Below are 21,906 nucleotides of genomic sequence, written 5' to 3' on the forward strand. Positions count from 1 at the left end.
CAAGGGTGAGCAGAGATAATTGAAATGCACTGATAATTCAGAATCTCATTTCCACCTCATTAATTTCAACCTCTGTTCCCTTCTCTTGGTACTTCTAAAGAAAAGCAAGGTAGACCAAATTGAAGATAATATCCTGTCCCCACTCCTGCCTTCCCCCCACCCCCTGAGGTGCTCAGTGGGTTGGTAGAAGATCATTATCACAAGAAGGAGGCAAAGCAAGTGGCCCACATGATTCACCATCCAGCTAGCCTCCCCCCGCCCCCACTGCCCATCGCTTATTTGTGCAAAGATTGCAGGTGGGGGTCACTTGATATGTTTCCCATTTGCAAGTACCCTAGATTTTTCCAAGTTTGGGAATCTTAGGATAATTATGGCTAAAGAAGTTACTTGACTACAGTTAGTAAACCCTGTATTTTTACTCTCCCTCCCATTCTTTGGGAAAGGGTGGCGATTTTGCATTGTTTTCAGTAGGATGTGCCTCTTAATTAATTACTGGAAAATGATCAAGGCTCTGTCTTTCCCAAAAATTTTCCCCTGTCATTTTATAATGTGCACTCTTCCTGTTATGGTATAAGGAGAAAGGTGCTTTACTGTTATGTCATTATAAAAAAAAGAAAGAAGAAGAAAGATACCTATTTTCTTGCAAGGAAAACTTCAGGATTCTCAAATACTAAGTAACACAGCTGGGTGCTAATCTGGGAAACACCAGACATTAATTAAGTATTCTGGAATAATCAGGTTCAAGTACAAAAAAAAAAAAAAGAATATTCAGAGTCATAGAAAGCCACGGTTTAGAGAGAGGAGGAAATCAAGGCAAAGATGTACACAGTAGGGACTAAATGGAGAAGGGATTGGAGAAGGTAGTTTCCTCTGAGGGTAAGAGTGAGCCTTACTCAAAACTGTGCCATAGACAGACCCTTTCCCTTTCTTTACCAAGACCAGTTTAGAATGTCCAATAACAAGGTAACTATTATTACTACTTGTAGAGTTTATATTTTGACAATGTTTGTGACAATTTAGTATCCTCTCTAAGTGGCAAAATTCTTGACTGGAAAAATACAAGTGAGGGGGAATTTATGGAGGCAATTCCCTAGCCTACAAATTCTATTGCCCCGTCAAGCATGCCTCAGTCCAGCCTTGGGAATAGTAATGAGGAAAAAAATCTAGGCCCTTATCAAGGTACCTGGCGTGAGGAAATAAGATGCATATGCCAATGGCATAGAAATGAAGATTGAAAGGAGTCAAATCCTTCTAGCAGGATATGACAGTTTTATGTGTCAATTTGATGAGGCTCTCGTATCCAGTTTTTCAGTCAAGTACTAAGCTAGGTGTTGCTGTGAAGATATTTTGTATATGTAGTTAATATCCAAAATCAGTTGACTTTAAATAAAGGAGACAATTCTAGATAATGAGAGTGGGCCTCATCCAATGAGCTGAACTTTAAGAGCAAAACAGATTTCTCTGAGGAAGATAAGGAATAAGCCTAATGACTATAGCATCAGCTTCTGAGAGTTTCCAGCCTGCTGAACTGACCCACAGATTTCAGACTTGCTACCCCAACAATATATGTATGTATGTATGTATGTATGTATGTATGTATGAATCTATCTATCTATCTATCTATCTACCTATCTATCTTATTGGCTCTGTTTCTCTGGAGGACCTTGATACAGAGAATAATGAGTGAAGACCTGGGGAGGGAAGGGATCTTTGAACTAAGCCTCAATGAATCAGGAGCCAACTATATGGAAAGTAGAGGTTAATTATGTTCCTTGCAGAGGAACGAGCATAACCAAAGGTCCTGATAGGAAGGAGCTTGGCATAAATAAGGAAGTTAAAAGAAAATCAGGATGTCTTAGGTACAGTGAGAAAAAGAGAAATGGCCCAATATGGGATTGGAGAGGCTTGCAAAGGTCAGATCATGCAGAACTCTTAGTAAAATAGTTGGACTTTTTTTTTTTTTTCCAAATCACAGTAGGAGGCCATTGAAGGTTTTTAACCTGGAGAAAAATGGCTGCCTCACAGAGAAGGGAATGTAGGCAAACTCTTAGAAGATTACTGTAGTGGTCCAGGTGGGAAATGTTGATAGCTTGGCCCAGAGTGCTGGCAGAGGCAATGAGAAGATGTGGGCTGATTCAAGGTTGTTAAGATGGCATGGATGAAGAAGGTGAGAAGTTATGACATCGAGGATGCTCCTAAGTTTCTGGCTGGTATAGCTGTATAGATGGTAGTGCTACTAAGCACATTAGGGTAGACTGAAAGAGGAACAGGATTAAAAAACATGTGAATTAAGAATTTAGTTTTGGGGTGCCTGGCTGGCTCAGTTGGTAGAACATGCGACTCTTGATCTCCAAGTCGTGAGTTTGAGTCCCATGTTGGGCATAGAGCTTACTTTAAAAAAAAAAAAAAAGTATTTAGCTCTAACATGGAGCTCAGAAGAGAGATTTCAGCATGAGATGTACATTGGGGAGTCAGCGTTTACAGATGACATTTGAAGCCATGTGAATGGACATGATTAATCAAGGAGAGAAGGAGATTAATCAAGGACGGAGAGTACCCAGGACTGAACCCTGAGTAATTCCAACATTTAGAGATAGGGTAGAGAATAGGTAGCTAGAGAAATGGGGCAGAGCATGCCAAGGGGGGTTATGTTTCAAGAAAGAGGTAGTAGTCAACTGTGTGAAATGCTGCCAAGAAGCCAAGGAAAATGAGGACAGAAAAATGAACATAGGGTTTGGGACCTGGCCTACCACCCTGAGTTCTGACGTCTAGTGTGTCTGCTTAGTTACTTCATGCTTTCTCACGTAACATTCACAACACGTTTATATCAGGTAGACCACCTATCATGGCTAATTTCAAGGAGAGTACTGGACTTCCTAGGTATTGTTTTTCATAATTGGATGTATATGGAGACCTGTTTGTTTGCTCTGAAGGAGGAGGAAGGAAAGGTGTTGGTACGTGGGCACTTGGGGACAAGGAAGGAAAAGAGAGATAGGGAAAGGAGAGGCAGGATGTTCTGCATTCCCCGGCCTGCTGTTAGATATCATATCTGATCTTTAGGAAGCACCTCATATTAAAGAAAACTTGTTTTAAATATTCAAGTATCCCAAATTCTCGACTGGGAGACCTATTCTTTCTCTTAATATTGTTTTCTTTTCCTTCATTACATTTAGCAAGACTTGTAATTATGAATATATTTGGTATAATCATTTATTTAACATTTAGGTCTGTGTTAGCTGTAGCTTTCATGACACAAAGAGCCTATGTGGCTGTAACCTCTTGTGTCTACTGTCTAGCACAAGACCTGACACACGGCAAGAGTTCAAGATACAGTGGTTGAATTAATAAATGATGATAGCTTATGTAGGAATGGGAAATTACAGCCCTAAGTTTCTAGGCATAAATAAATTAGTGGACTAAAAATCAGTGGTCTTCTATGTTTTTTCGGATGTATTAATTAGCTGCCTGTTCATACCGTTCTCCTGCTTTAATAGACAAGTGGTGGCGGGCACTGTAAATTTAAGAAATGATATGGGAAAAGCACAAGAAATTGAGGAAAGTTTATGTACTAACTTACTTTGGGGGGATTTTAGAAATATTTTGTATTCATAAACCGTTTTTTGTATTTTACCCATAGAATACCTCAGTACTTACGTAGACTTCTGTACTGGTGTTTGAGGATTGAAAGGTGATTTATGACTGATATGTCCATAAAAAGCCAGATGCACAGTAACCGTGGTTCTAGAACCACAAGAAGTCTACTTGTTTGGTTCCTAGAGCATTGGTCCCAACCACTATTCTTCAAAATAGACTTGCAGAAAGGGGCATGTGATGGAACCAGAAACTTCTAAAGCCACTGATGTAGCAACAGACTTGTCTCAGGAAAATCAAAGAATCGTACAATTTTAGAGTTAAAAGAGACTTTAGGCCAATTCCCCTTAATGTATAGTCTGGAAAACAAGGACCTATAAGTGAATTCTAGAGTCATAAGCCCCGTTTATAACTTGTAATAATGTCACTCATGCCTGACCTCAAGCTCAGATCCTAAATTAGGTGTAAATTTGTGTAAATATTTTTTAAATTCTTATTTATTTTGACAGAGAGAGAGTACACGCACACGCACAAGCAGGGGAGGGGCAGAGTGGTGGTGGGAGGGAGAGAATCTCAAGCAGGTTCCATGCTGTCAGCGCAGAGCCTGGCACAGGGATCGATATCATGAACCGTAAGATCATGACCTGAGCCGAAATCAAGAGTCAGACGCTTAACCAATTGAGCCACCTAGGCACCCCTAAATTTGTGTAAATATCAAACTCATATTACAATCAATACTGATGCACATAATATAAAATGAGTCAATGGTTATAGCCTTGGTGATTTACCTTGAATAAGAAACAATCCCCAAATATATTTATTTCACGAGTTTGGAGTTTTTTATATTAGGTTTTCTCCAAAGTGAATCCCTGCTGAACTACTCTAATGAAATCCCACTTTAGTACAAAAAATACGTCACTTTTGGGGCGCCTGGGTGGTTCAGTCGGTTAAGCATCCGACTTTGGCTCAGGTCGTGATCTCACAGTCTGTGAGTTCGAGACCCGCGTCGGGCTCTGTGCTGACCACTCAGAGCCTGGAGCCTGTTTCAGATTCTGTGTCTCCCTCTCTCTGACCCTCCCCCGTTCATGCTCTGTCTCTCTCTGTCTCAAAAATAAATAAACGTTAAAAAAACAAACAAACAAAAAAAACCAAAAAATAAATAAATAAATAAACGTTAAAAAAAAAAAAAATGTCACTTGCTCCCGTTACAAACTCTTGCTGAGACCTTGGTGAGCTCACAATGTGTCACATGGTGAGACCAGAGCCATGTTTTCCAACAGCCCAGGCACAGCTATCAATAGCTGGAGTGGAGGGTCTCTTGTACCTGAATCGTAAATCCCTATCCTGCCAATTTTTTGCAACTCACCTGTTTCTGTGTACTTTTGAGGAAATTGATAGTTTTATGTGGCCATATACTAATATTTACTTTCTTGATAACAGAATTTGGTTAAGAAATGGCTAATTCTCCATAAGTATAGAGAGTTTTCTCAAATTATTTTTCTAGAGTACTTGCTTCCTACAATAAAATTGGGAGCAATGGCTTCACTGGCTGCAAATCAATAAAAGTGAGTATCAGTCGTATGTAAAAGACACATACAGATGTAACTAACTTTACAGAGCAGCTCTTTACATAGATTAAAATGTTTTGTTCCTTATTATAGTACTGGTGTTTTCCCTTTGTATGATTTTCAGATCCTAGGAAGTTTGAAGTTAGAATCCTTCTGTGGCCTTCATTCACAGTTTGTAGAGTGAAGTGCTATTTTAGCCAGAAGTGATATTTTCATGTGCCTACTAAGGCTTGTTTTCTTAAATCGCAATCCTGTTTTCATGATTTGATTATGCCATAACAGTTTTTGAGGCTTTATGCCAACTATCATTTAGTTTGAATGATTCTTTTTTAAATGAAAGAATACAGGAAAATGTGGTAATAATGTTCTTTCAAGAAAGCAAGTTACTGAACGTTCTCCCCATATTCTAGTATTTAAAAAACTACACCACCCATCTTTATCAAAGAGCATGTATTCATCCAAAATGCTGTTGTTAGTTAGAGGAAGGTATTGAAAGATGGCAACAAAGACCTATTTTGGTCTAAATATGGAAGGTGCCTTCCTCAACCGTGTATTCTCAGCACTTAGCAAACAATAGGGGATTATTAAATACTTTTGAGATAATGTTAAGATCAACTATGTGCACAGGAAATAATTAACATTAATTCATCTGCCTATAGTTTATAAGAAAGGATTTGTGGATTTAACACAAATGCAATCATATAAGTGTTCATAAGGAGTTTGTAGAAAAACTGGGTAGAAAAGATGCTCTCTTTAATTGGAAAAATATCATAAAAATATTCCGTTGACTTGATAGAACATATGGAGCTGGCTGGGCGGATGGGTGGGAGTAGGTGGTTCCTGGCATGTGGAAGGGCCCCACAAGTCCATCTTCCTGCTCCTTGTCAGAAGAGAAATAATGATATACACACTAAGTGTTTCTCTCTGTTTTTAAATAAGGTTCATCTAGTTATGATACTTGGTCTCTATTTATGTTTTTATGCTTTCTGAGCTTTCTGTTCTCCTCTTTCCTGGACAAGTCTACTGTGATGAACTTATCAACTATTTTAATGGAATAATTCTAGCTGACACAAATGGTGTAAAAAAACTGAATTGATAGGATTGATCAGTTCTTTTGCTGCCCTCTCCAGGGCTTACCTCAAGATTTGGGTCTCCTGATGTCCAATCCAGATCATGGACCATGGGGTGTGTGCATGTGTAGGCATTTAAAAATCTCCATATAAATTTAATAAAATTTTAAAAATTAAAATCAACAGTCCTGTTCACATTTTAAAGGAGGCTTTGGTTATAGTTACTTGTTTTTAGTGAAGATTCCTTCCACCCAATCTAGAACAAATTTGTTTCCTAAATGTGAGATTTTTATATTATATTGTCTCCAAAGTGAGGTACCTTTGAACTTACTTTGCTGAGTCCAAATCTCAAATTTAGTGCAGGTGAAAATGTCATTTTCTCCCCTATGTCGTTAACTATTTGGCATATGTACTTCCAGACTTAAAAAAAAAATCTTGTGTATGTGTTGCCCCAAATGTAGGATGACTCACAGTCAGCATTTTGTAGCAACTAATGCTTAATCTTGGCTTTTTCTTGCACATAAGGGGAAAACAAAATTCAAAACCCACAAAACTTTTGTCTGCATCAGTACAGAATTAAAGTGATTATCTCTGGGGAGTGTTAAAATGCAAGTGGGAGGATGTGAAAACAGATGATCCTCCTTTTAATCAAATACTTCGATATTGTTTGAAATGAGAACAGATGATTTTTGTAATATATCCATTTTTAAACTTTTAATTATTATTCGCTTTTCCACCTCGTTATTTCGTATTCATACGAAATTAACCAGGACAGTGTGACAAACTCCCGTATACCCGTGGCTCAGCCTCAATAACCGTCAACTCGTTGACAATCTTGTTTTATGCACATTCCATTTCCCACCTCTGTGTCACGGGAAACAAAATCAGACATTACATTTCAACCACAGATATTTCTTTATTTTTTAATTTTTATTTATTTTAGAGACCGAGAGCGTACGAGTCGGGGAGAGGGGCAGAGGGAGAGAGACAGAATCCCAAGCAGGCTCCACACTCAGCACGGAGCTTGACCCCGGGTGGGATCTCATAACCCTGGGATCATGACCTGAGCCAAAGTCAAGAGTTGGACACGCAACTGACTGAGCCACCCAGGTGCCCCTATAGACATTTCAATATATGTTTCTAAAAGAAGAGGACGCTTGGGGCGCCTGGGTGCCTCAGTCGGTCGAGCTTCTGCCTCCGGCCTCAGGTCATGATCTCGCGGTTCGTGGGTTTGAGCCCCACGTCGGGATCTGTGCTGAGGGCTCAGAGCCTGGAGCCTGCTTCCGATTCTGTGTCTCCCTCTCTCTCTGCCCCTCCCCTGCTTGCTCTCTGTCTCTTTCTCAAATAATAAACATTTTTTAAAAATGTAAGAGGAGAGGACTCTTTATTTTTAACATAGACACAATACCAGTTATCATATCTAAAATATTTTACAATAATTCCTTAATGTCTAATCAGTGTTCAAATGTCTTCATAAATGGCATAAACAGCTTTTTGTTTGAGTTTACTTAAATCAGGATACAAATAAGGTCACATGTTGTGATAGTTGATACATCTTTTAAGTCTTTTTTAATCTGTAAACTTACCCCTATTTCATTCCCTTATCGTTGAAATGTATTTGTTTTTAACAAAAAATTTCATCTAGAGTTTTCCATACCTTACATTTTGCTGACTGCTTCTCTTGAGGTCTGTTTGAGCATATTCCTGGGCTCTTGTATTTTTTTTATAATTGATAGCTGGTAGCTTAATCTATCCTAGCAGTTTGTTCAGATTCAGGTTATCTCTTTCAAAGCAAGATAGTGATAGTTTAGTGTCTCTTTCTGTGATGTTAGCAACCACTGAAGCTCATGCCTTGATCCTAGTTTATCCAAGGTGGCAAAATGATGGTATTCTAATTTTATCATCCCTTCTATTTGTTATCTAGGATATTTCTATAATGAAAAAAACCTCCTCATCTGCTACTTGATTTTCAGTGGTATAATTTCTTAGCGAAAACAAGACGGTTTCTTTCCGTCCCTCTGTTTATCATTGTTCAAAATAATGAGTTGGTTTTAGTGGTGACTAATTATTTTTCTCATATCATTTGACAAACAGTTGAAATGTTACAACTAATTGCCATTATCATCCTTCTAGATGCTAAAATGGACCCATCTTTAGCCACTGAGAGTCTCTTCAAGGTGGTTCCTGAATCCTTTGATGATGACTCTAGTGTTCTTTTGATAGCTTTCTTGTATATTTCTTTCCTCAGACCTGGAGTCCACCATTTCTCTAAGGAGCCAGATTCCATTTAGTGGAAAATACCTGGAATGAAATAATTTTTTTAGTTGGATGTATACTTCGACCCAATCATCTGTCAGCAAACCCTGAGTGTTGGGATTAAAACACAGATTTGGAGTTAAAAAAAAAAAAAAAAAAAAAGACTAGGGTTTGAATCCCATCACTTACCAGCTTGGTGATCTTAGAAAATTTACAGGGCTGTAATGTGCAGCAACACAGCAAAGCAGCAGAGGCTAGAAGCACGGTGGCCCCAGTATTCTCTCCTGCACAGATGCCATAGGAAAGGATGGACCTGACAGCTGTTCTCAGCAATGAGTCCCAGAAACTCCTGAGGTGGATAGATGTTGATTCTGTCCACGGGCAGGGAAAGTAGCCAGGGGTGGGGAAGGCCTAGGGTCACAAATAGGGACCAGGTTTGGGGGACAATGTTTTAGTTCTGCCCTTTCATCATCCCTGTATTGCCCTAGGCAGATTTCCCCCTTCCTTTTGGTGATGATTGCAGGGGCAGGGTATCAGGGGACAGGCCAGAAGCAGTGGGTAACCACAAGGCAGAGCTCTGACCTGGTAGGGTGATGAGCAGATGGCAAGGAGTATAGCTGGTCTGACCAGTCCCCAAGAACTCCCCTCCACACACACACACACCCCTGCTCTCACCCTCCTGTGGGCATCTGCTTGTAATACAGAGTGGCTGCCTCCAATAAAAGATTATTCAGAGGTTCTTTGGAGACCAGCTGAGCACAGTACCATGTGTCTCCCACAAAGGCACACGGCAGCCAGCACACACACCGATTCACCTGGAGAAGCACAATCTTGCTAGATGTCTGCCCCTCTCCATGGGTGCATTTTCCTAATCAAGGCAGCTCGATGTCCGGAAGGGGCAAGGATGGGCTCAGAGGGCAGATTCTGAGAGCTGCAAGTTGGGAGAACAACAAATGGAATAACTTATACCGGAGAAGGCAGAACTCATGAAAAAACAGGAAAAGAAGTAAAAGCCAGAGTAATAAATATGCTTAAAGAAATGAGAGAAATTACTGGGAACAGGAAGTGAGAATAAGCAGTTGAGTAAAAGAATTAGAAATATTAAGAATTAGTTCTGCCAGACAGAGGCAAAGAGTACTGTATGATATCATTTATATGTGGACTCTATAAAGAAAGAGAAAGAAAGAAAGAAAAAGAAAGAAAGAAAGAAAAGAAAGAAAGAGAAAAAGAGAAAAAGTTAAACTCAAAGAAACAAAGGGTAGAACAGTGGTTGCCAGGGGCCAGGGGCTGGGGAAAATAGGGAGAGGTTGTAAAAGAATACAAACTTCCAGGGCTCATGGGTGGCTCAGTCAGTTAAGCGTCCGACTTTGGCTCAGGTCATGATTTTGTGGTTCATGGGTTCGAACCCTGCGTCGGGTTCTGTGCTGACAGCTCAAAGCCCGGAGCCTGGTTTGGATTCTGTGTCTCCCTCTCTCTCAGCCCCTCCCCCACTCACGCTCTGTCTCTCTCTCTCTCAAAAATAAACACTAAAAAAAAATTTAAAAAACGCTCAAAAAATAATAGTAATAAGTAGTAAATATGTGAGCTGGAAGATTAGGCCAAGGAGTTTTGCCTGGAGGCATTGCAAAAGGACAGGGTAAAGAATGGAAAAGAAATTTGGAGAATCAGACATGTGTCCAAGTCCATTTGGTAGGGACACCAGAAGAACAAAAGGAAATGGAAGGAGGCCAATAGTTCAAGCAATAATGACCAAGAATTTCCTAATGTCACACGGCGAGTGAGTGGCAAAGCCAGGAGGTCAGGCCAGGCAAGCTAGCTGGAGTACATACTCTGGACGACTATTTACTGCCGTGGGTCTACTCTATCAGCTGCCAGTCTGGAGGAGGAGGAGAATGAAGTTGGGCATAGGACATAAAGAGGGAACAAATACAAAGTAAGCAGAAGAGAGCCTGTGTGTGAACTGAGGGAGATGGTGTGGCAGGAGCTGGGGAGAAGTCTGGATGCCTCAACTCAATGCCACTGAGGTCTTTAAAAACAAGCATCGAACCCCCCCCAAAACACAGAAACCACAATCTAAAAATAACAACAAAAACAGACAAGTCACTTCCTCTCTCTAATCCTCAATTTCTTCATCTATAGATGGCAGACAGTAACTCCCACGTCATAGGGCTGTTGTAAAGATGAAATCATAGAATATAGGTAGGATTCTGAGCACAGAAAACAATGGCGTATACTGACATAAAATAATACAATTTCTTATTTAACAATTCAATAAATACTTGTTGAAGATCTATGCTCCAGGCAGTGGAATACAAAACAGACAAAAATCTTTGAAGCTATGGAATTTCTGGGGTAGAAGGTGGGGTGGGGGGAAGGAAAAAGGCAATACACGTAAATAGATAACAATGTGAGGCACTGTGAGTGCTAATAACGAAATTAGAGCAGGGTAAAGGAATAGAAAATGGTGTTGTGAAGAGGTACTATTTTGGCAGGATGGCTGGGAAAGGTCTATGGAAGGAATAAGGTGAGTGAACGAGGCAGGAAACATCTGGAGGAGTGGAGTTCTTGGTGGCGGTAACAGCAAGTGCAAAGGTCCTGAGGTCGGAGAGTACTCGGCACGTTCAAGGAATGGCAGAATGCGGATACCCTGCTTGGGAGCAGAGTGAGCCAGGGAACAGCAGTTGGAAATTAGGTCAGAGAGGTAGCCAGTGGCCAGATCATTTGGGTCTTCATCCATCACTAACAATTCAGCTTCTCTTTCATTATTTGAAAACTTTGTCTTTGCATACTCCACTAAATCGGAGGTGCCGACCGTGGAAGGAAGCCCAGCATGGGCCTTCTTATTTAGCAAATTCTTTCCAGCCTCTATGATTTAGTATGGTGGAAGACACCTCCGCCTTCTAGTTGAGCAGAAGACACCTCAAAATTGAGCTTCCTGGGCAATTGCCTTCTCCCTGCTGGCCACAGGAAGTATCTTTTGATCCACAGTGGTCATTCCAAACCAGTCCTCTAATTGCCCTTGTCCAGGTCTGTGGGAATTACTCAGAAATGTTTGAAGTCCCAGAGCCAGGCACACTCTGAGTCACCCCTTAGTCTAGGGGAGGTGGCCAGGAAGCAGCCAGGATTAGGACAGGTTTTGATTTAGTGCCGTTGGATTCTCTTACACAGCCCTGCCCATACCCGAGGGTAACCCTATCTCACCCCTGCAGGCTGAGGTGCCCATGTGCTTTAGAAAGGCATCCTAAACATGACCCGATCCTTCCCTCCCCCAGCGAAGGTTGTTCCTTTTCACTAATCACAGCAGAAGATTCCTTTCATCTCCCATACCTCTCAGAGCACGGGTGTCCTGGCCACAGCTGCCCATGTCAGAAACCAATGCACCCTGTTCTTGCTTTCCTTTCCAGTCATCTCTGGATTTGTAATCCGTCTGGAAGGCTGTCCATTTCTCACCTCCATAAATCTGGTAGCGCAGTTTGCATTATCACTTGCCGACAACTTCTTCTAGGTGTTTAGATTGTATTTAAAAAAGCAAGCCCAGAACTAAGGAGATGGAGGAAAAATAAACAAATGAATTGCTGCCTATGTGGGGTTATATTTAAATTTGTCATCTAGGACTTCTGGAAGGAGAAGAGTCAGCGGCCCATAAGATGGTAACCGAGCTTTCTTACGTTGCACACTGTTCCAGAGGTTCGGTGCAGCTATCAACGTTAACAAACACAGACGGTGTCAGGAAGACAGCCATATCTGGACTGGCCCCTTGATTCTGAACACCATAATTATGAGAAGGTAAATACAGACCCTTTAGCTCCAAAGATTTTTTTTCTGAGGTTGGTGGAAAGGACTCAAAAATGTACATCGTGAAGATGGGAATCTGTTGACCTTTTTTACTCAGAAATGTGGGGCTGGCTTGACTTAGTGTAATAATGTGCCTCACCATCACTCTCCTTATCTCTTGTGAACAATAATTTCAAGATTTCACTCAGAATTTCTCTATCCCAGTAATTCTTAGCAACCTGGCACTTATTCCCACTAGCATGCCACAAAATGGCCTCAGGCAGACATTCTGGAGAAGCTTAGACGGGGATAATTATAGCTTCGTGTACCTGCCCTCATGCAGCTCAGTGGAGGTGTTGATGGCTCCTTGGCCAGCCATGACAAATTCTATAGCTGGGTACCTCCCTAAGAGCTGGGCCAGGTAGGAATAGAAGCGGGAAGAAAAACAGTGTAGCTCAGTTCATGGAGGAGAGAATCACAACTAACTATCTGAGAAATCAGGGTATTGGTATTTCTGACCTTCTGAGATGGCTGTCATGAACAGAAATGACTCGACACTCCCAGAAGGTGTGACTTCATACCAGTCCAAAGCAACCTCTTGTGTGCCGGAGGAACCATGGGCCTGACTTGCCACTTCTGACTCCACGCAGGTGAGAACATCAACTCATGGGCGTCTCGGGGACTAATGAAATAAGCAGTAGCAAGGTATTAAAGTTCTTTGAAAGGATTTGCTGTCTGATCTTATAGCAGCAGCATCCATTTCCTCTTTTGCTGGGAACACTCACATAAACGTGGGAAAGGAAGGACTTGAAATAACTGGAGATGTAAACTCTGGATATGTGTCTTCTCGTTAGCACAATTTATTATTGGCCAAGTAGGGCTGTCCCCCGGGGAACCACTGTAAGGGGGGGAGTTTAGAACACACTCTATCCTGCCGATGTTTTTATTTCCCCTGTTTTTACCATCCCATCTAATTTTGGCCACCTGACTCACAGTGGTACTTAAAAAACTCTGCAGCAACATAATAGAATAAAATGAACGTGAACTTCAGAAGTAGAGATGAGGAGGCCTGAATCTTGGTTCTACCATTCACTTAGGTACTCGATGTTTTAGTACATGTCTAAGTACAAGGTATTTAATGTCTTGAGGTCTCAGTTTATTTCTCTGGGAGACAAGAAGAAACACTAACCTGAATGTGTTAGTCTGCCCAGGCTGCCATAACAAAATACTACGGACTGTGTGGCTTAAACAACAGAAATTGATTTTCTCACAGTGCTGGAGGCTGGAAGTCCAAGGTTAAGGTGCTGTCAGGGTTAATTTCTGGCGAGGCCTCTCTCCTTCTTTCTTGCTATGTCCTCATGTGGCCTTTCCTCTGTGCATGCACAGAAAGAAGGGCTCTGGTATCTATTCCTCCTGTTAGAAGGATACCAGTCCTACTGGATAAGGGTCTCACCCTTATGACCACATTTAACCTTTAAAAAAAAATTTTTTTAATGTTTATTTTTGAGAGAGAGAGAGAGAGAGAGAGAGAGACAGAGAGAGAGACAGATCCAAAGCAGGCTCCAGGCTCTGAGCTGTCAGCACAGAGCCTGACATGGGGCTCGAACCCATAACCATATCATGACCTGAGCCGAAGTTGGACGCTCAGCTGACTTAACCTTAATTATCTCCACAAAGGCCTGATTTTCAAATACGATCATATTGGGGGTTAGGACTTCAACATATGAATTTTGGAGGAACACAGTTCAGTTCATGACACTCAAACACTGTCACAAGGATTATTTCAGATTATATATACACAGGACCTAGCCTTGTTCCTACAGCATAGTAAGTGCTCAATGGATATTGATTCCCTTACCTTCCACCCTGTGTCACTTACCTCCCTAGTGGGTCGCTTTCTTCTCTACACATGAGAAGCTGGATTTGGCCCTTTGCATAGACGGAATAGATAGTTACAGAGTGAACAGAGGCATTCCCAAGACTTGAGTTTGGTAAAAAATTTCTCCCTTCCCTCATTGGTGTGGTTTCCAGTTGCAGGCCTCCTTTTCCTAGCTACTGTCTCCTTTCTGGGAACTGTCCTTTCCACACGAAGGGCTGGGTCCAGCCACAGCAGCCTGTTCCTTCTCCAACACCCTGGTTTGACATCTCAAGCCACGTTCTTTCTCCTGAGAATTTGGATAGGAGATTCAGTCCCTGCTGAAGGACAGAAACCAGCCTGCAGATACAGAACGAGGTTGATGATAATGTTGATAGGTACCATAATTGAGAGCTCAGTGTGTGTCAGGTACCGTTCTAAGAGTTTTTCACATGTTGACTAATTTAATCATCACCACAACTCTACGAAGTAGATATGTTCATCATTTCCCCCTTTTTACATCACTTCCCTTTTTGAGGAAATTCAGGTGTGAGAGTATTTGCCCAGGGTCACATAGCTATTAAGTCTGGACACAGGCAAGAGTAGAGGATCTTACCTCCAGACAGAAAAGCAGAGTGTCCTCACGGTTCTTTGGTCTTGCCCTTCTTTCTCACGGATTCCATGACATGTTTCAGGATCTTGCCAATGAATTCCTTTTTTGCTTTAACAGTCTGAAGTGGGGTTTTGTTCTTAAACCAAGGGAACTTATGTTAAGACGGTGGCCCTGGCCTATTAGATCTGTTGCACTCAACATTAGAGGATGTTTTTGAGATTAACAACCATAGATAAGTGACTATGGAAAACGGTTTGTTAATGATTCAATTCCATTACAAAGTTTAAAATTGGTTAAATCACAATGAAGAAGGTCTCCTAGAAGAGATTACAGGAGCAGTAAAAGCCTCCTTTTCCGGAAAACACGATTTTAAGCAGTAACGATGGGGTAAGCTCATCACTAGCAGTGTGCCCTACAGAGGACGTGGTGATTTGATGTGTGTGTGCATATGCCAGTGTGTTGGGAGAGAGGTTGTGTGTTTTCTATCAAGCCTGGAAAAGCTGGAAGGCAATGTTGGGGCTGACGGAGGTGAGGAAAGGTGAGCCAGGTGAATACGATCGGAGAGCTTGTGCCTTTAAGATATGATTCAAAGGGTGTTTACAACCCAAGGTGAAATTAGTACAGAAGGATAATGAATACATTGAAATTGGTGAGATACTTAATACTGCCTAGGTTTTATTTCCTTTAAATCTTGCTGAAAGTACCAATTATGCAGCTGCATTACTCTTTCTAGAGTGTTCTTGATTAATACATACTGCTAGTGCATAGACTTTTTAAAGAGTAACCAACTGGCTGAATCATGTACATTTTCATTGGAAAAACTAGTGATGTGCCTAGAGTGAGTCTGCCTGATGTCCAGATAGCTAGCTGATCTCATTGCCCAGTGGTCAACTGTAGCTGCCAGAAGAGCTGGCAAAGCGTCTCAGGACACTGATTCGCCTTTCTCCTCCCAGCCTGAAAAAAATACAACCTCAAAATGTTTGTGTTTGACATTCCTTCCAGAAGGAAGTAACAAGGAAATAATTCACTTGTGACTTAGGTTGACTGGCATGGAAACGGGGGCTCTTTCTCCTTTGGCTCAGGTCAGGGAGTAGTCAGTCCCTGTGGGAGGCAGAGCGCCTTCTGCTGAAGAATGGGCAAAGGAAAGAGAAATGAAATGGAGAGGAAATGGTCAGAGAGGAGGATGCGTCAGGAGCGGGAGAGTTGAAACATTAGGACACATGACGAAATGGAGACACTGTGTGACATGAAAGGATGCAGGTAATGCCAAACCTCCAGACTACAGAGCAAACCCAAAGAAACAGTGTACTCTTTCATCTAATCTGTGCCTCCATAAGTCTCTCATCATTTTCCCAATATTTGAGAAGAATGTGACTTCCTGGCTTAGTCAACCTTGGGAAAGGCTGGGATGGGGGCCCTTCTCTTACTCAAACGGAAAGCCTCAGAGATGCAACCAGGAGGGAAGAAGGGCTCGGTCTTCTGCGTCAGAAATGATTCTTCCAAAGCAGGTACCACGAAACTATCTCTAAAGGGAGAATGCATAGTGCCCTGGTCACCACATTGCACAACTCCAGAGAATGCCATTCACACTCCAGACTATTTTAGCTCATGGAGTGGCACTGGGTACTATACTCGTGGCTGTACACAACAACTCTGCAGAATCATGTAGCTTGAAAAAAAAATCACCAGATAACAAGAAGTTCATATTGTAGTCAATTCGCTAATTTGTTTTCATTAATAAGGAGCTCTAAATGCACACAACGATTAAAGCACTCTTAAATTTCATCCTTCCAAAGTGTTCTCTTTCTTCCCTTCTCATGCTTAACATGTTTTTGTGTTAATAATCTAGACTTATTTTGTTATATCTGTGCTATTAAGTCAGTGGTTCTGAATTAAAGGGGGGTGGTATAACAGAATTACTTCGGAAATGTTTTCAAAAACATCAACAGGAGAATGGATAAGCAAGGTGATATGTACACACACATATACACACACACACAGTGTAATTCCAGTCATATGAAGTTTGAGAACTAGCAAAACTACTCTATAGTGACAGAAGTTAGCCTGGAGAGGTGATACAGACTGAGAGGTCACACAAGGGAAATTTTTGTGGTGATGGACATTTTCTGTATCTTGATCTGGACGGTGGTCCCATGGATGCATCCACATAAAAAAAATCGTCAAACTGTACATACAATGAAGGTCGTGCTTTTTATTGAATGTGAAAATGTTCTCAATAAAATACTGTCTAAAAATATGACAGTTACACACATACACCGACCCAAGCCTCCACCCTGAACTCAGGGACTAAGATGAATGAAATGTGGGGAGCAGGGGATACAGACCAGCATTATGTATTTTTAAAAAGCTCTCCATCATTATATCCCACCATTACTATCAGCTTCCAAATATTCTTTTAGAAAAAAACAAATACATGATTAATATATAGAACTTTAACATTTGTGGAAGAACGCTGGAGATCATAAGCATTTTCCCGCAAAAGTTTGCTTACTTTCCTGTTCGCTTTGATTGAGGAACTTGTTTTGTTTTGCTTTGAGTGATTTCAATGTTTCTGAAGGTGTACAATTAATAAATTAATGGGAGGAAAAGTTGGAGATAGGAAGAATCATGAGGGCCCATGAGATTCTGCCTGTATTTAGAATTTGAATCAGGTTTAGAACAAGTTGAAATATTTGGGGGGATATTTAATATTGACAAGTTCCTAAAATTGCAAAGTTTTCAAGTAAACCTGTCAGGATGTATTTGGGACCTGTGCTATCAACTATCCTGTTCATTCTGATGCATATTAAGGAGATTTGAGTGTGATGCAGATTTAGGAAGTGTTTTTTTTTTTTTTCTTTTTTGAAAGTAGCTTGTGACTAGCTTTTATATAGTTATTCAAAGAATGAAAGGCTTTTTTTCACTTCACATTGGACTTTCTATTTAAAAAATATTCTGGGGTGCCTGGGTGGCTCAGTGGGTTGAGCGTCTGGTTTCAGCTCAGGTTATGATCTCACAGTTCATGAGTTTGAGCCCCGTGGAGGGCTCTGTGCTGAAAGCTCAGATCCTGGCATCTACTTCAGATCCTGTCTCCCTCTCTCTGCCCCTTCCCCACTCACGCTCTCTCTCTCTCTCTCTCTCTCAAAAATAAACATTAAAAAAATATTCTTACTTGTGTATCGCTTTTCTGTGATCTATTCTAAAGACAGAAATAATGGCTGGTCGGATGTACTTCATGGGTTTCTAAAATAATAATATATTTTTTTAATTTTTAGAAGTAAAATTATTCAAATGGAGTCTGCAGGCTTAGTGCTAAATCTTAGTGTGTGGGGTGTGTGTGTGTGTGTGTGTGTATGTGTGTATTTTGCCTGTGAACACCCTGCAACACCCCCCACATTCATTCTGATTCCGAAGGCAGTGTGAAAACAGTTCTCTCCCTGAGACATCCTGGCTTTATCACTTAGCTTCCTCCATAGGCATGCGGTCTGCCTGGAGGACCATACATTCATTCAAGGTCAGAACCGGGAAAGACCTCAGAGATGAAGTAATTCAACCAAACTCTGACCTCCATGTCACACTCCACTTAAAAAATAAACTTAGGCCTCGGGGTGAAGTGGCTTGTTCAGGGTCACCTGGCTGGTCAGAGGCAGAACCAGAATCGTATGTCTACATGCAACCTTTGTGCCTCCATACCACCGCTGTCTCGGCATTCTGTTCTCAGTTTGGTATCACAGAGGGGCAATACACAAATGCCATTTCCTTTCCTCCAAGACTCCAAGAGGCCTCTCCTCTGTATCACTTTGAGAGCCTGCAGGGATTTACTTATTTTTAATGTGAACCTTATGTTGGTGAAATTTTTAAGAGTTTAAGAGCTTGCAATTTTGGGGCCAGACAAGGGTCCACTATCCTAGTTCACTAGCTGTTGTAAGCCTTGGTGAGACAGGTGATTTCTTCACTCCTCGCTTTTCTCATCTAGGAAATGGGGTAATCACACGGGGGCACATACAGTGCTTTCCATACTTCCTGGAGCACAGCAAAGCATTCGGAAATTTTCTTTGGAAATCCAGCAAGTCCATACTGAAGCCATCCAGCTATCTCCTTGAAAGTTTGAGAAAGTGACTTCAATTTTCTTCAGCCTTTTCCTTCTGCCCCTGTGTGGGGGCTTCTTGACTTCACTGTTCCGGCGGTTGGCAAATACTCAGAGAAGTCAAGTCACCACAAATTTGTACATGATGAGCACAGTAGGTTTTGCTTTTTAGTTCCCAGTTCTCTTCCCTGAGAGCTCCGGATTTTTGTATGAGATGTGGGACACTGAAGCAATCTGGGACATCTTCTATGACAACGACTCCAAGGACCCTTTTCAACCTAAGAAAGGGCTAAAGGATTGGGTTCTGAGTCCTGGTAAGAGAACAGACCCCTAAGACATATTTTTGGTAACGCAAAGGACCACGGAAAAGTAGACGATACTAAGAAAACGATTTTTACAGCTACAAAAGCCAAGGCTTTCAGGAGCTGGGAGGCTCCGTCACCCCTTGGGTCAAGAGCAGGGCTGGTCCTAAACCCAGATTCCCTCGCCGGGCTGGGTGCTTTTACCATCACGGCCGCTGCGTCGCATTAACCCCACCTCTGAAAGTGCTAAGGAAGTTCCCTCCCAGTGCCCACCCAGGCGGGGAGGGGCGAGGCTGGGGCACGGAAAGAACCGGGGAAACGACGTATTCCAGCTCCCAGCACACACAAAACTGCTTGCGCGATTCGGCGCGTGGGGAGAAGCGGGGGGGGGGGGGGGGAGTTAGACGCCAGATCCAGGACGCAGAGACTCCCGGTGCGCTGGGGAGAGACCTGGAGATTGCATGCTCGGGAAGCCACCTTCCTTTCCCCTGGTCTGTCTCCTCCTGTGCAGTGGCTGCCTGGGGACGGCCCCGCTCGGAGGGTTTCTCCCAGATGAGACGTCCAGTCCCTGCCCACGGTCGGAGCCCGCGAGTGGCCGCCTCTGCCCCGCCCCTGCGGTTTCCGAAGGTCTAAGGGGGATTTTTTTCCCCCCTTCCCGCCCCCGTCCCTGCCTCCGCCAGGAGCGGCGCTAGGTCGTGCCGGCTGCGGTCGCTTTTCCTTCTCCACTCCCACGTCTCTGACTCCAGGGAGTTTCACCCGTCCTCCCTCCTCAGCCCTCACCTTTAAACAGTTCCCCAAGCCACCGCTCCAAAAGTGCGCGACTGCTCCCGGGCCTGCACACGGAGCTCCTGCCGCCCGGCATTCCTCGGATTCCAGCGCTGTGACGTCCCCGAGGCCGGCTCGCCTCCAGCCCGGGAGCTCGGGCTCCAAGTTTCGGCGCTCCCCCGCGCGGACGCCCCCCCGCCCCCCCCGCCGCCGCCCCGCCGCGCGCGCCTCCCGGGCGCATTCCTCCCCGCCCCCGGCCGCGCGCCCCGCGCTCCCTCCGCCTCCGGCCCCCTGCGCCGCCGCCCGGCCCGGGGGTGGGGGAGCCACGGCCGCCGGCGCCTGCTCCGTCCCCTCCCATCGCACGGCCCCTTCCTCCCTCCTCTCCCGGCCGCTCGCATTTCCTGCCGCCCGGGCTCTCGCGGCCCCGGAAAGTTCTGCCCAACTTTTTCTCCCCCCCGCCCCGAGCGAGCGGGCGCAGCCGGCGCAGTCCGGGGGCAGGTTGCCGCGCTCCTCCTCGCTCCGCTGCCCGCCCTCCCGGCTCCGGTCCTCGGGGAGCCGCAGACACCCGGTGGTCGCGGTCTGTCCCTCCCCTCCCACCTCACCCATCCTCCGCGGCCTCCTGGCCCCGGCCCCCCTCCCGCGGGACAATCCCGTGCCTAGGTGGCTCTCCTTTTCTCCTTGTCGGTGCGCCGGGATCGCGGCGGAAACCTCCCTCCCCTTTCGCCTCCTCTGGCTCCTTCCCTCCGCCCCTCCTCCGCCAGCCACTGGAATCAATTCCTTAGGGAATTGGGGCTCCGCCGCCGCCGCCACCGCCGGGACGACAGCCTTTCCGCGCGGGACTCCGGGGCACCGACGGGGCCATGTAAGCAGGTAAGCGCCGTCTGCGGCGCGGGGAGTCGGGCCCGAGGTTGGGGGCCGCCAGGGCGCTCCGGGCGCCCGGCCGACGGCGGGGACCAACGCCGGCAGCGCCAGCTCGCGATCGGCGGCCCGGGACGCTGGCAGAGCGGTGGGGGGCGCGAGGTGGCCGGGCCGCAGGCGTTTTCTGTCCCGGTGGGAGCTGCCCGACCTGAGGCGCACGTCTGGTCTGGGCAGTGAAGGTGGAAGGTGAGCGCTGTCTGGAGAGAGTTTGCAGTTAAACCCACACCGTCGCCCCCCTCCTCCCCGTTCCCTCCTGCTTTTTGGGAACCGAGAGAGGGCCTGGAAAGGGCAGCTGGAGAGACCCGAGGGGTGGGAGCCGGAAGATGAGAGAAGAACGACGTCGCTCTGGCTCCGGCGGGAGAGGAACGCGGCTCCCCGGCCCCACTCCGCTCCCCGCCTGCCCAGGGGAGACGGGATCTTGGGAGGCAGAGGAGTTTTTATGCGCTCCCACTAGGCCCCAGCCTTGCCACCAAACTCCTGGCCTTCTTGGCCCCTACTCGGGTGGCAGGGCTGGCTCGTAGGGACAAAACCTGGGGCCACATAATTTCAGAACAGGTCTGCACCTCAAACTTTCAAAGTTCTGAGTATGAACAAGGTTGAGGGTGAGGGTGTTGTTCATAAGTCTCTCCTCTCTCCCGGGCATGACCCCTAAATCTGGGTTTTGAATACTTGTTAGTTTTACACCTTTCTGAGGGAGTAGGGAGGTAGTGGTCCCCCTACCTAGCATTCCCTAACACTTCCTTCTGTTCCTGTCCCTCCACCCCCCAACCCCACCTACAAATCAAGGAGATTGTGGGGTTTGGGCTTCAGTCTGTCCAGGAACTGGCCGTTGCAGGCTCTTTGTGAAGGCGAGGAATCTCTAGACTGCAGGCTGAATATAGGGTTACAGGGTTTCCACCAATGAGTTAATTTCTTAAAATGGCTTAGTTCACCCATTCATTCAACAAACCTAGCATTGAGCTTCTAGACTGTGCTAGGGAAACAGGATACAAAGGTAGTTCAGCAAGCTGTAACTGCAGCCTCCTGGAGGAAACCCACAGGCTGATAAGAATTATAGTGTAGTGAGGGAGAGGTGCTTTGAGAGTCAGAGAAGGCTTGGTTCTGTTG

The 21,906-nt window shown here is 44.3% G+C and overlaps 1 protein-coding gene and 2 long non-coding RNA genes across 10 annotated transcripts in view; 2 read left to right on the forward strand and 1 right to left on the reverse strand.

Moving 5' to 3' along the window:
• LOC122212079 overlaps window positions 1-15,889 on the forward strand; it is a 34,890-nt gene extending 19,001 nt beyond the window's left edge. For 3 of the 5 annotated variants that reach the window (XR_006198971.1, XR_006198970.1, XR_006198974.1), the window contains exons 4-6: window positions 12,098-12,271; window positions 12,804-12,909; window positions 15,730-15,807. This is a non-coding gene — a long non-coding RNA (uncharacterized LOC122212079). Of the gene's footprint in view, window positions 1-12,097; window positions 12,272-12,803; window positions 12,910-15,729 lie in introns of all 5 variants that reach the window. The other 2 variants (XR_006198973.1, XR_006198972.1) reach the window with 2 other exon arrangements.
• On the reverse strand, window positions 7,628-20,046 carry LOC122212080. 3 transcript variants are annotated; one of them, XR_006198977.1, is made up of 4 exons: window positions 19,897-20,046; window positions 14,139-14,424; window positions 8,675-9,416; window positions 7,628-8,530 (listed from the first exon to the last, which is right to left on the reverse strand). It is a non-coding gene; the product is annotated as an uncharacterized LOC122212080 (long non-coding RNA). The 3 variants fall into 3 exon arrangements; XR_006198975.1 differs by having other exon boundaries at window positions 14,139-14,474; XR_006198976.1 differs by lacking the exon at window positions 19,897-20,046 and adding an exon at window positions 14,731-15,733.
• A 192-nt stretch (window positions 20,047-20,238) lies between these two features.
• The window catches only part of PTPN14 (protein tyrosine phosphatase non-receptor type 14), a 178,311-nt gene continuing 176,643 nt past the window's right edge, over window positions 20,239-21,906 (forward strand). For both annotated transcript variants that reach the window (XM_042924812.1, XM_042924813.1), the window contains exon 1: window positions 20,239-20,751. The gene's annotated coding sequence lies outside the window, so the exon portion shown is untranslated. The remainder of the gene's footprint in view (window positions 20,752-21,906) is intronic.

The sequence above is a fragment of the Panthera leo genome, chromosome F3, assembly GCF_018350215.1.
Source record: "Panthera leo isolate Ple1 chromosome F3, P.leo_Ple1_pat1.1, whole genome shotgun sequence".
Lineage (NCBI taxonomy): Eukaryota > Metazoa > Chordata > Mammalia > Carnivora > Felidae > Panthera > Panthera leo.